The 14,106-nt window shown below is 37.5% G+C and overlaps 1 long non-coding RNA gene across 1 annotated transcript in view; it reads right to left on the reverse strand.

Annotated features, from left to right (window-relative positions):
• Positions 1-14,106, reverse strand: part of LOC108448370 — a 48,325-nt gene continuing 34,219 nt past the window's right edge. Inside the window, exon 8 of the long non-coding RNA XR_001864271.1 lies at positions 1-213. This is a non-coding gene — a long non-coding RNA (uncharacterized LOC108448370). The remainder of the gene's footprint in view (positions 214-14,106) is intronic.

A 14,106-nucleotide genomic window follows, 5' to 3' on the forward strand; every position in this document is an offset into this window, starting at 1 on the left:
ATGCTTCTATGATTTTTCACCTCCTGGTAAGGTAGATCTGGTCAGCAGGCACATGTTCACAACCAGCTGCAAGAAATAACAATCACAGCTCCCCTACTAGCTTCCAAATGACTCCTCGATCCAGCAAATTCACTCAGGATCTCAGAGCAGGCTGGTCTTCTCACTCCATGCCTGTGTGGGCTATGACAGCCACCAGGACAAACAAAAAGGGATCTGAGAAAAAAGAAAAGGCTCTTCAGTGCAGGCCATTCATCTGCAAAATGCCAAGTTTCCCACATTTGATTTCCATCAGCTGCAGCACTTCAAAGTGCTACACACTCATGGATCTGCTTTAGGATCATGGCACAGAGTCACAGAACATCCTGATTGGGAAGAGACCCACAAGGACCATGGGTCCAGCTCCTGTCCCTGCACAGACACCCCAACAACCCCACCCTGTGTGTTAGAGCATTGTCCAAATGCTTCTGGAGCTCTGACAGCCTTGGGGCTCTGCCCATTCCCTGGGGAGCCTGTTCAATCTGGGGGAAGAACCTTTTTCTAATATCCAACCTAACCCTGCCCTGACATAACTTCAGGCCTTTCCCTCAGGTCCTATCGCTGGTCACCGATTTTTTTCTGAGTGTCATGACCTTTTTTCCCTGAGTGGGCCCTAAAATAGCTTTTCCCAGAGTGATTTTTGGCTGTTTCAAAGTGATTTGGTTCCTCTTTTTGAAAGCTTCACTAATAACCCCCTGAAGACTCCTTCATCTCTCTAATTTGTGAATGGAGTAATATGGGATCTCTGTGGATAGAGATTTCTGAAAAAGAAAAGGGTCTGCTTTGGATGCTATGACTCCTTATCAAGTATGTAGCAGAAATTGTTTTAGAGGACCATTTAATTCTGCACTTAGGTGTTTCTCATTAGGCTCTCTAGCACAGGATTAGCAGTAATTCCACTGTTCCAGAGCTTTTGTCATTAACAGCATCCCACCTACAGCAACCTCTGTTAGTCAATAATAACAGCCTGTTTAAAAATAGCAGCATCAACTTGTTTGCACTGTTATTATCTGTGCATGGTTTATTTCCCCACAAGACTCTGGGTTGGTGCATAACCTGCTCTCTCTGGGCCTTCTCTCACTTCCTTTTTCAAAGCATGTTTTAAGATCAGGAGACAAGACAGACATATTTTTAGCAAATACTAGTAATGTAATTGCAATGCTGTTACAGTCCCCAAAAGTAAAATACTGCAGTTAGAAGAAGCTGTATATTCATTAGTCAATAAAGTATTACCACACAATTTATTGAATTGTAACCCTATTTTTCCTTGATGAAGATGTTGTGTAGCTTTCACCTTCGTATAAATCTCAGTGATTAATTTAGCATTCAGAGCTGGAATAAGAAACCCAGGCCAAATTCCAATTCAGCCTTCCAGCATCATGTCCTCTCTTCTCACTTCAGACTCATGCTCAGACACTCAATTTTATTACTACATAGTTTAAAAAACAAATATTGATATGAATGGTGGATTTTGTAGGGCTGTATCTTCCCTACATGGCACTAATTCATTGTCTTTATCCTGCAATCTGACAACTACTCCATTCAGGTAGATGCTCTTGTTTGTGAGTACAGAAGGTGATTCAAAAGGCATAGCTACACAGCATAAAGACAATTTATTATGCCAATGCACTGTATCTTCCTCTGTAGATTAACATAAATAATTATTGTAATACTGCACTGCACTGGAATATGCTTAAAGCTAATTGAATACAAAATGAATATACTTTTTATATTTCCTCATGAATTACAGTTAAGCCTTCTATTTTGTGACAGAAACCTAGAATTAAAGCAGAAGAAACAATTAATATTATAATTATGTGTTTCTAAACTTATATTCAAAAGCATTGGCAAATTATTGTCAGAATATTTGCATACAAGCTGAACAATTAAGCTGTCAGCTGATTCTATTTCTTCTTATTTTTCTTGTTTAACTGGCTAATTTTTTTAATCTATTTTGTTATCAGAGCCAGTCAGAACTTTCAACACTACTTCATTGCTTAATTTAAAATAGCATTGGTGGAGATACATTAGCAAAAGGAAGAGAAATACATTGATATTTTTAGTATATTTCTCTTACTTTCAGAGTACTTGACAGTTCTGGAAAGTGAATTAATAGCATACATGGCAAAAGAATGGTAGACCTACTGTCAACTGAGAGCTGCAGTAAAAGCTCGATTCAGTTACACTGGAGGTAGGATTTTCATCACAATGTTATATTGTATTTTTTCCCTAGCACAGCAAACTAATAACTCTTAGTTTATTAGAAATATCATTAAAAGTTTTCCATTTTTGAGTATGAAGAAACACTTGACCTAAAAGGGTAAATACTTTTATTCTCATATATAGAGGGCAAATTTCCCAGTGTTAGAAAAAATTAATAGTACAACTCCTTTTACAAGAACCCTCTGAAAACAATATCCCAATTTCCTGCAGACACTGTCAAATTGAGATATGTCACATATGAAAATTCAAGCCCATTTCTTGTCTAGTTTAACTTCTGCTCTGGCCATGACATTAGCAGATTTGATGTCTGCAAGAGGAAAAAAAACCCCATAATTTAATTTGTGGAATCCATTGACAAACACATTCTTTCTTTCTTTTTTTCTTTCTTTTTATTTTTTAACCTTGAGTTAAGCAATCAGATCTCTGAAAAAGCTATATTTAGATTTTTTTTTAATTGACCCATTATTTTGCTTGCTTTCACTGCCAGAACCCCCTACTGCAAACAAGGATAAGGATGCTACCTGGACTTCATTTGATGAATAGTTTTAATTAAAATATTCTGTACCATAAGTATTTTAATGTTACAGACAAACCAAAGGTATGCAGTAATAAATTAAATTATACATTTAAATTAATCTATAAATATGCTATAAAATTGACAGGATATTTTTAAGATAGAGAATGAGACATGGATTGCTAATTATGACAATTAAATATCGTGAGTAAAAATAAATGACAATCAATATTCTAGAACCATTTTGTAAAAAGAAAAAAGGGAGGAAATATAATATCATTTAGATGTCTATAAAGGTGAAAAATTATTAACAAGTTAGAGTCCTGATTTTTCTATTGTAATAAAATGATAACCAGTAGAACATAATACTTTTCATCACTGCTAGCCATAAATACTGTGCATATACTGTACTGGCACAATCCATTATGGGATTCTTCTATTTGGGCCTATTATGCTCAGGATAATAACATGTTTAATTTTTACTAATAAAATTTCCAGGGTTTCTGCTCACACCGAGTCTAATCTAGAAGCCAGTTAGCTTATTGGAAGCTTTTTCTTTGCATTTAATGAATTTTGGATCAGTCCCTACTTCAAAAAAAAAAAAAAAAATACCAAAACCAGCAAAAACCCAAAGAAAAACCAACCAAACAGCAACAAATAAAAGCAAGTTGCAGCAGTGTAGTAGTTATGTACACACAATCAAGGCCTCAGCACCACTGGCTCTTTTTCTGTATGAAAAATCACCCAGGGTTTCTTCCTATTAGCAGCATATCTGGACCAAGCATTAGCTCAAGTGCCACAGGACACCTACCTGAAATTCCTTTAATAATTACTTCCTCACATCAGAAGAACATTAAGGCCAGCCAAAAGACACAGCATTGCTTTGTCTGCAGTGCTGTGTTAGGGGTAGTAAATGTGTAAATTGGGTGGAAACCCATTAAATTACTGTCTCAAAATTGTCTGTTTTAATAGTATTAATGTCCCAGCAATGATATGAATTTACAGTCTGTCTTCTTCATGACCATTTATCAAAATGGAAAAGGCAAAAAAAGTGAAGATAGGACTTTTTTTTTTTCCATCCTGGAGATTTGGGCTAATAGTCATTATTATATTCATATTCAAGGCTACTCCATGTCTTTCAATCATATATTTTTCTTCTAATTAAGGCACATTCACTTTTTTCTAATTAGGTATTCTTTGTTGCACAATGTTTGCTCTAATCTTTTGGAATCTCTCTCAATATCCAGTCATTGCCTTCATTACTGGCTCCCCTAGAATCCAACCAAAGCATGTTATTTTTTCTGCTAATTATATCCTCATTTACAGATTGTTGCCTTCTCTGATTGGCTCTTTAAACCAGTTGCTATGACTTCATTAACAATGTCTTCTGACCCTGTTATTTCTCGTGACAGGATTTGCTCCACTTGTCCTGTAGCACTGTATCCCAGGGTCACTCCTCTCCCGGGTTGGAATAGTGTCAAACACGAAAGGTTTAGGGCAGAGAAAATCACTGCTGAAGTTGCTAATTACCACATGCAGCAACAGTACAAATTAATGCTTCTAGCAGTTTAGGAAAAAAGAAAAAAGAGTGTTTTAAAGGTGTCATTAACAGGTTAGTTTCATTTATATATGTGCTTGACAAAAAAAAAAAAGTCATCATAGTGTGTTTTTGCTTTTACAATCTCTCCATCAAATAAGTGTTTTTAAATCATGTGGGATTTCTTACAATGCTATATGGCAATAAAATTACCCAATAAAGCATTCTTGAGCTCGATGATTTTAGAAGGCAAGTGTTTCTAAACAGATTTCCCTATTGTAGCTTGAATTTCAGAATCTTGTAGTGTATTAGGATTTGATTTCTAACCTGGCCTATAGAAATAGTAATCTCCCTTAAAACAAGGATTACATTTCCAGGCATTTAAAAAAAATAAGTAATTACACAAGGACAACATATTAAGAGAAAATTAAAATATATGGAACTGCAGTGAAGTAGTAATACCATGTTTATATTAAGCTGGAGAATGGTATGAGATTACAATTTCCATGGGGTACAAACTGCATATTGTGCTAATTGTGTTCCCCACTTTTAGTCTCTTGCAAATCTGAATAATCCATTACCAGAACCAGAGATTCAAGCACATAGCAGAGTTTAATACAAGTTAGTTAATATGAAAAACGCTGTATCTAGTTGTTTGCAAAATTACTTTTGTTGATTAAAAGGCTCTTCAGAACTTCCGGCTTGTGAAAGGGTTTTAAATTGTCTAATGCTGATTGTGATTGCTATGCAGAAAAAAGGCAATGCGAAGCAAACCATTATATCACTGAATCTTTGTTAAGCAGGCCTTGAAAGTGCTTGACAGCATAATTAATCTTGTGATATGAACAAAGAAACCAACTCAATAGTATTGAAGATGCTTATTAAAAATACTAAATACCTTTTTCCACTTAAAAACCTTTTGAAATACTGTGGAAAGTGCCATTACCTTTTTTGTTTTTGCACTACTTTAGTCTAAAATTGATACAAGGGACACATATCATGAGAAAAAGAATAAACTGGATGACAATAAAAATTAGTTTGAAAAACAATGCTCCCTGATTTGGGGTGTCAGCTAAGCAACCTCCAAGCATTACAAAAGACCCCTGCACACACATACATACACACACACAGTGTCCACTGCTGTTAGCTTCAAAATTCATTTAAAATAATCACTGGTTGTCAGTCATATTACTGTTTCAAAGTAAATCTTAATAAAATCATTTATATTTAAATGGATAACATCAATTTTAATTGTTGCCTCTGCCTTACATCGTGACTATATTGTATGATGCCATACCAGAACAAATCATACACCTAAGACTCCCTGATGCAGTAGGATGTGTTTGTGGTGCAAGTTAATCCCAAATATACTGAGGGGAGCAATACAAAGATATGGAGAGTGTGCTGTGACACGGGCTGGAAGAAAATTTATCCACAGCTTGTAACATGCATGTTTGCAGCATGCAGAGACAGAGGGAACCAGGCTTTGCAAAGGGAAGCTGCTGACTTTCAGATGAATATACAGTCTGTTGTGAAAATTCATTAAAAAATTACAATCATGGAAACTAATGTTTAGAAAAAACACCAGTTTTGATGCCCCTCAATTTATTAAGAGCCTGATGCTGCAGCCTATGTTAACATTATCTCTTTAAGGCCAATTTATCTGTTTAATTCTGGAAAGCATAATTATGCAACTAGGACTCGATCCTGCAAGACAAACAGAACTCGGGGGGGATAAAAAAAAACAGGCACTGTGGCAGATATAGGCAAGCAATCCTGATCCTTTTTAAGACAGAAGGTCAGTTGCAGTGAGCTAAATTACTGGTCCCACAGGCTGGCTGACTGGAAGTTGCTCCTTGCATATACCAGGAGCCAGCTGAGGAGTCATTCTGGGAGGATCACAGTTTTATAGGAGATGGCATCTCTGGTTTTGGTCTCCGTGGCCTCTTGATGCCCTAAAATACACTGGTCTTGTTTTCTAATAAGGCCAACTGTTCTGTATATCCAGATAAAGAACTGCAGATTGCAGCAGGAAGAACACAATGAAATAACCAAAGTAGCAGCTCTGAACTTCCTTTCAAGTATATCTTTTTAAGCACTGTATGTTGGCTATGTCTACTCTTTACCCTGCCAATCTAAATTTTCTTTCCTGATTTCTGAGCACTGAAGGCTCTTTCTCTGAGCAGCAAAGTTCATTGTTTCATGAAAAGAACCATACTGCACAGTTCTGCCTCATGGAAGAGCCCCCACGCATAGACAAACACTCAGCACTGACACTATTTTAGACTGTATGATCTTTGCAGAGAGTGCTGTCTTATTTCCATTGAAATTCCATGTAGCACAGTGCAGCCCTGCTTCTGATCCCAGGCTGCAGACATTAGTTTAAGTACATTTACCTGCCTCAGTAGTGAGCAATCAACAAAGCTTAGTGCATCAAGCCCATGAGCAGGAGCCTTCTTTTAAACTTTCCTGATGCTGGCAGTAGCAGTCCTCCATGAAAATGCCAAACCTACTGATTAATATACAGGCTAAATTTGGAGGTGAATACACCTTACCTTGTCCTACCTTCAAGTTTTTCAATACTCTCCAAAGACATTGAAAGCTGTGTTTCATTTTAATAACAGTGAATCAGCTCTGGGGTTGATTGTCCTTGCTCAGGCAAGGCTTCCTGTGACATATGGCAATCTTTCCTGAGCACAGACAGTGTAGGAGGCTCTGATGGCAATCGTTACTGCAATTAACAAACCACACTACCATATCCATGTTTTACTTTATAGTTCCCATTCTAAACACTGGACCTTTTCTTGAATCCTCTATGTACAGAACACCCATTAATTAAAATCAAACAGCAAGAAATATATAAAAAATCAATGGTAGAATATGACTCATGTTATTTAATTAATGCGTAATTCATCGCGTCAATATGCTGAGAAAGCTTGAACTTAACCTTTAGGCTTAAAAAAATTCACCATGTGAGAAAATTTGCTTTTTCCTAATCACATTTCTCCTTAACAGATTTTAAAAACACACGTAAAATCTGTTGGCAAAGTGTTTAAGTACATACAATCCCTAAGACTGGAAGTAAGCTATTGCTATCCATATCAACTTAGATAATGACATGAACAAAAAACACCTACAGGTACACGCATCAGTGCTGGAATACACAAAACACTGTAGTGCCTTCAAGTGATCACAACATCAGCCCACCAACTATACCTTTCTCCTCTCTCTGTCTTTCCTCAGCCTTTCTCTTCAAAATTACCACACAGGTGTCATTTGTTGAGCTATGTTAAGTCTAGAAGCACATGGAGACAAAGTCTGTATTTCATAATAACTCAGCAATATGGATTTTGGCCTTAAGGGTACAGTCATTCAAACAAGAGAATAGCAGTAAGAAAGCCCATGAGCAAAATCTTAGAACCTCACAAAAGGAGATGTTCATTCAGGGGTGAACATTTTATTTCAAGTTTAATAAATTTCATTTTCAAAGAATTGCCAACTCACACAAATTTGTCACTAATCATCAAATCGGAGATCCTTTCTTTCCTGCTCACAATGCTAGGAGTAGGCACTCCATTCCTCACTATCAGTTAAAGTGGTTTACTTTCAGCAACTGCAGTTTTTCCTCAATTTAGATAGTTGTTTCCTCCCCGTTCTTCCTGGAAGCTGTAAAAAGTCTTGCATTGACATTGTCCTAACTTACTAAAGGAAAAAAAATCCCTCAGCAGTTCATATTTTTCATCCATAGAGGTTTGAAGCATCACAAAAGGTGGAAGGATCATTGGGAAGCCTCAGGACAGCCTAGGAATCCTTACATGCCCTCTGAAAGACTCTGCTTGGGGAGCCCCATCTCCAAAATCATCCTGGGTTTACAAAACAACAAGGCTTGATCCATAACATTCCTGGTGAGACCCCTCACAGTGTCATTCTCTTTTACTTTAAAAAATATTTATAAGAAGGCAGGATGTGGATCTGGTTTTTTTGGACTTTTTATAGTGACCTAAGACACCAAAGCAGGCATTCTTACAACTTCTTCAGAGGGAACAAGAGGGACCTTTTGAAGCTCAGGGAGTTGTATGTTTTCTTCCTTTGGCACCCAGACATGCAGATTCACTGGGAGGGAGCAGTCAGATCAACTGAAACTATGGAAAGCAACCTGACACTGGACTCCACTAGACCCTTTCTAACTGGTTTTAGCCTGCTTTTTCTCTATTGCCAGGACTGGAGAGTCATGGCAGAAAAACTGCCCTGTTGTGAACAGCAAGTATCCCTGGCTAAGAGGAGCTGCTGGATGCTAGGCCTGGAAAAGGTGCTACAGATAACAGATGAAGGCCAAAAGACATTTTATTTTCATTTCATTTTTCCTTGAATCTTTTAGGGAAACTTGTAGGAAAAGACACAGTCCATATTCTTTTATAGCTTCTAGCACTGCATCTACCAACTCAGAGGTAGGATTCTTCATCCAGGTATGAACAAGGGCCTCCAATTTTGTGTGCATATTTTTTTCCACAGATACAGGCTGATGCTGTAGGAGTGGCCTCTGTTTCTCAGGTATTTTGAAGCAGAACATGACCAGAACAGTCTGTATTTACATTCCTCGTGTTGAAGTATTTTGCACCAAATGATAGCTGTAAGAGGGTCAATGGATGTATTAAATCTGGACAGACCTGAAGCATTCCAGATGCCCCCACCCCAGCCAGGGGGGCTGTGCCTATGACAAGCCTGTGCCCAGCCTGAGCTGGCTGCTATAACAAAGGGGCTGTGTGAAAATAGTACCTAGTAGTGGAGTTTCACTGCTGTATGCTGACTCCAGTAAACTGGGCACTCTTTATGAATTCTGAACACATCTTGACTAATATGTACTGGGTTGTATGTAAATGTTCCCTGTTGTTTGTTGTGGGTTTCTTTTAATTCTCCTAATGGACCAGGCCTTCCTAGGAATGTCATTATATGCAGGATCTCATGATCATCAGCACACTCTCATTGCAAGGCAACGCAGTTTGTTTATACTTGACAGTAAGAAGTTTGTATATTAAGCCAAGCATTTCTGTGGGTTAGAGCACCTTTCTCAAAGTCCTTAGCTACACCATTCCCTTCCTCTCTGAAAGCTGAAGAGCAAGGCCACCCAGACATACCTTTCTCCTGGCAGGAGGGACATCAGAACATCACGGGGGAGGACATAGTGTTTCATAAAAGAACACTTTTCAGTCACAGTCCTCTCACACAGCAGAAATGAGGACAGGCAGTATCAGAGGACTCACAAGATAAGAGAAGGATGAAGAGCATCAGTAAATCTTCCTCTGGTCAAGCCCTGACATTTGTAAAGTAGGCAGAAAAACAGTGTACCTCATCTTATGCTTCATAGCTACCCTTCTTGGACCAAAAGCTGCAGCTGTAGCACAGTAAACACAGGAAGTTTGGATCAGATCAGCCAGGGAGAAGATAAATTCCTGTTGAATGACTGCATCTTGGAATGGGAGCGCATTTTCACTAATGGCACATTCCAACCTGTATCACCGTAACAGCGCCTATTAGAGTCCTGCTGGCAGGAAACTGTTCTCCAGAAAAATGATGGTAAAGATGGGGAGAAATTGTTTTTAGAAAATTAAGTGCAGAGGAATGAAAAAGCTAAGGGAAAAGCAATTTAGTATTTTACGGCTTGTTAAAACAAAAAGGGGGTTTAGGGTCATAGAACCGGAGGAATAGGAGGATCAGGAGGATCAGAAATCCAAATCTGGGATGGGACCTTCGGAACACAAAAAGTGTTGAAAATGGTACATGGAAAACAGAGACCATTAATAAGAGAAACATAAACATAGCTGGAAATTGGTAGAGTGTTGTAAGAGAAACAGAGGCAAAATGAGAAGCAAGAAAGTAGTAATTCTGAAGATGAAAACTGAATTAAATTATAGCCTATGTTAACTGCCCAACCTTCCCTTTCTCCCTAATCACTTTTGGATTCATTGCCCTATGTGACACAGCATAATTAGAGGTAATTATAGCAATACAGATTTCATGAAAATTAGCTGTATGAAGAAAGACCTCTATAGCATCTCTACTACATGTAGAAAAGGCAGACACAATACTTTCTTTCATTTAGCAGAAGTCAGCTGGCCATCAGCTCCCATCTACTCCCAGCACTGCCAGACCCTGCCCAGCCATGGTGCAGTGAACAGAGAAGATAAAGGATTTATGCCTGGGAGGTCAGGCTTCATTTTTTCTCTTGTTCATGAAAACATCATGATGTTCTGTTTAAATCTGAAGACTTTTAAGTAAATTACAAGTTGAGAGCTTTACTTCAGATGCAAACAATAATGAGAGCTTGTTTGTTTGCACTAGAATTCTAATTATTCTAATGATCTGCTTTTTAGTTTACTATTGTAGACTAGAGATTATGAAAGGGAATTTTCTCTTGATTAAGATGAGAATGAGAGAACATAGTGTCAGTGATTTACATGCTTGCAAAGTTTGATAGAGTACAAATTTACTGGTTTCCATGAAATTGCAGTGTGAGTTTTAGAATTCAAGACAATAGTGTGAAGTCACACTTAGAAATTAACTAATTCTTCAATTAATTACAAAACCTGACAAAAGCAAAATTCCTCTACATTCTTAGCTTTCTCCCCATGCAATTAAAAAAAAGTATCAGTAGTGTCTAAAAATTACTCATAAACCCAAATCTAACCAATCCTGAAGGAGCAGTCTACATAAGAACAAGCTGAGCTTTTAAAAAGCCCATGATTAACAGCACTAAAACATGTGCAAGGATAGGAGACACAGTTTTTTCTACTCAAAATATAGCATATGCCATTTCTAGTGACAATGTTTGCATATTATCAGAAGCAATTAAGAATTTTTTCAAGATCGCTGCTATGTACGGAGTTAAATTTACATTGGAATGTATTTAAGGCACCATTTCAACAATATCTTCAATTTTTCACTAAGAGATCAGCTGGTACATTTTGTCCACACCCAGAAAATCATAGGTCAAGTAGAATCTGAATTCAAGTTGGGGAATTCTCAAGCACTGCCTTTTGATATTTGATAAAAAGTCAATACAGGAGACAGACAACCCTCCAGGGGGGCAAGAAACACAGCCTCAACCACCACATGATATCTCATGCATGGACATAACTGTGTTCTGAGTTCCTATAGGTAAAATGAACAGTATGGAATATGCATTGCAGTTAGATTGCTTGCTGAGCGAAGCTTCTTGCCATTCACATACATAGGTAGGAGCTTTTCACCATGGTTCAGATGTAAAAGAGGAAATTAGGGACAAAAATATTTGGTACATCCATAATGCAAACTCAGACATCATATAGTTTTGCTGGACAGGTCAGGTTTTAGTAATTTAAATTAGTGAGACATACACTGATTATAAATTTAGAAGTTACCTATCCAAATTTATAGATACTTTTAAAAGAAGGACACGTCAAAAATCATTATTCCAACACAGAGGCTCCCTATTTGTAGCTCTGGCTGGTTGGTGAGCAGTTCAAGAGAAAACACGGAGTTTACATCAGAGCTACCCCTAGATCTCAGTTGTTTACAAAAGAGATGATCTTCCCAGGTAACTGCCTGCACTCTCTATTTGAAATACATCTCCACTGGTAGAGCAACAGATTGAGTTTGATGGATATTCTTGTTGCATTCTGAGGTGTGAAGAAAAGGCCTGAACTGTGCATATGCTATAGAAGACAGTTTTCGCTATTACTTCTGGTGGCTCATTGTAGCTGTTACTGCTTTGTTCACAACCTTTGCACTCCGTGATGTCTCTTGAAAATACAGCATTTATTTCACTGGTTGCCTTCAATTAAAGTGGCATTTCTGCTCTGAAGTAAAATCTGCAAAATGCCATTTGACTCAGGGGTTTTTGTGACTCCCAAATGAATGTGTTCATTTCATGTATGTAAATGTAAACACCAGCTACACAGGCACAACCTGATAGCTGGTTCTTTTCTTCATCCTCTCTCTGTGACTGTACCCTTAACTAATTCCTGGGCTGCCTCAAAGTAATTGCTTGTACACAGATGTGCAGAAGGTGCAAAGAATGGATATAATCAATCTTGCCCTACCTTAGTGGTTTTGTATCTGCACTTAAACAGGAATATAAACAAGGTAAAAATAAAAAGTCTGTTGGTTTGGGGTTTTTTTATAAATCAACCAGTTAGTTATGCAGGAACACATACACCTAGATGAAGGCTGTGCTAAAACAGTATTTGCATGACAGGTTTTAAAAAGTTGAATTTCATTTTAAAGTTAGGAAGAATGACAGAGTTCGTGACAAGATTGGCCATGAGACAGGGATTTTATAAATAGTTAAAACACAGTAATACTCCATCATACTGCAGATAGAAATGACTGCAAGCACCACTTGGTATAAGGAATCTGAAAGCAACTTGAGGCAGAGAGGATGGATAAAAACTGGGTACAGTTACATCTGTACCAAAGGCAGATTTGATCTTAAGTCCTCCAGAACATCTTTCTTTTCTTTCTATTGCCAGTTTTTCCCTGAGCAAAGAGCATTTCTGAAGAAAATCCCATCTAACCAGCAGTGATACTTATCTTCACATTAATCAGTTGTGAACAGATCATCCCACTTGGATGGCATGATAAACACATCTTAAAATGAAAAAATCCAGTAGGAGTTGGAAAGGACAGCTTTTACATTTCTAATGCTTTCCCACACAAGCATAGAGAATCTATACAGAACTGTATTCAGTATTAGAATTTCTCAAAACTTAAACATACTGACTTTATTTCTTAGAACAGGGGGGTTTTTTAGAGCTGGTTTAAGGGTTTGATGATCGTGGGAGAATTGGAATAGTAAGTCTATTTGAACTTCCTATGCGTACTCTCATAAAAAGCATTCTGTAGAAATGAATACTTATTCAATTGAAAAGCTATTCATGGCAGAAATAATTAAAAACAGAAGTATGAAAAAAATGGGTGGCATCGTACATATTCCAGATACCTAGTACTGTGTGATATTAATTGTTAATTTTTCTCAGACACACTTAATTTCAATATTTAAGAATAAAGTATTCAGTCCTCCAGTCTTTCACAACACAGCGTTTGGGGAAATTGGTGAGGTATATGTTTTGTAAGTCTGAATCTAGACTTGGTTATTTTGGCATTCACGTACTCCATGCCAACTGACACTAAATCTCTTTAGCCTCATAGATCAGTAATTTTTCCCTGTTTCTTATAGATGCATTTTTATATCTCTCCTACAATTCCCTTCATAGGTGAGCAAGACCAAACTGGCTACCTGGAATATTGCTCAATGTGTATTGAGATTACAATAATTCAGTTAAGCACAGGTCTGTATATCTACCATAGGATGCTCTTCCAGATGTTCTTGTATTGCTTTCCCATATAGCAATTAAAGCAGCTTTAGGAATAGCTTGTCATATATTTACCTTGAATGGACTGCATTCTAATAGAGGTCAGCTGCAGCCATGAATTTTATGCCCACTGCATGAAAGAGCAATATCAGTCCATCTATGCTGGCAAAAACACTCCTGCTGGACAGATGGCTGATTCACTGTCTTGTAGATTCTTCATGGTCAACTTTTAAGCATAGCAACTTGCCACTAATAAGACAGTGGCACTGCTGTAGAAGAACATGATGTTCTTTTGTATTTCAAAACAGCATTTCCACTCTGAAAAATACCAGTAAACAGTTTCTGAGATGTTCAAAAAGAGTATCAGCTGATCCAGAGGTTTCTGCAACAGCAGTACAGGATAGCTTTTGCTGTAATTCCCATAAGGATTTTAATTATACTGTTTT

Source organism: Corvus brachyrhynchos, unplaced genomic scaffold, assembly GCF_000691975.1.
Source record: "Corvus brachyrhynchos isolate BGI_N302 unplaced genomic scaffold, ASM69197v1 scaffold26, whole genome shotgun sequence".
Taxonomy (NCBI): domain Eukaryota; kingdom Metazoa; phylum Chordata; class Aves; order Passeriformes; family Corvidae; genus Corvus; species Corvus brachyrhynchos.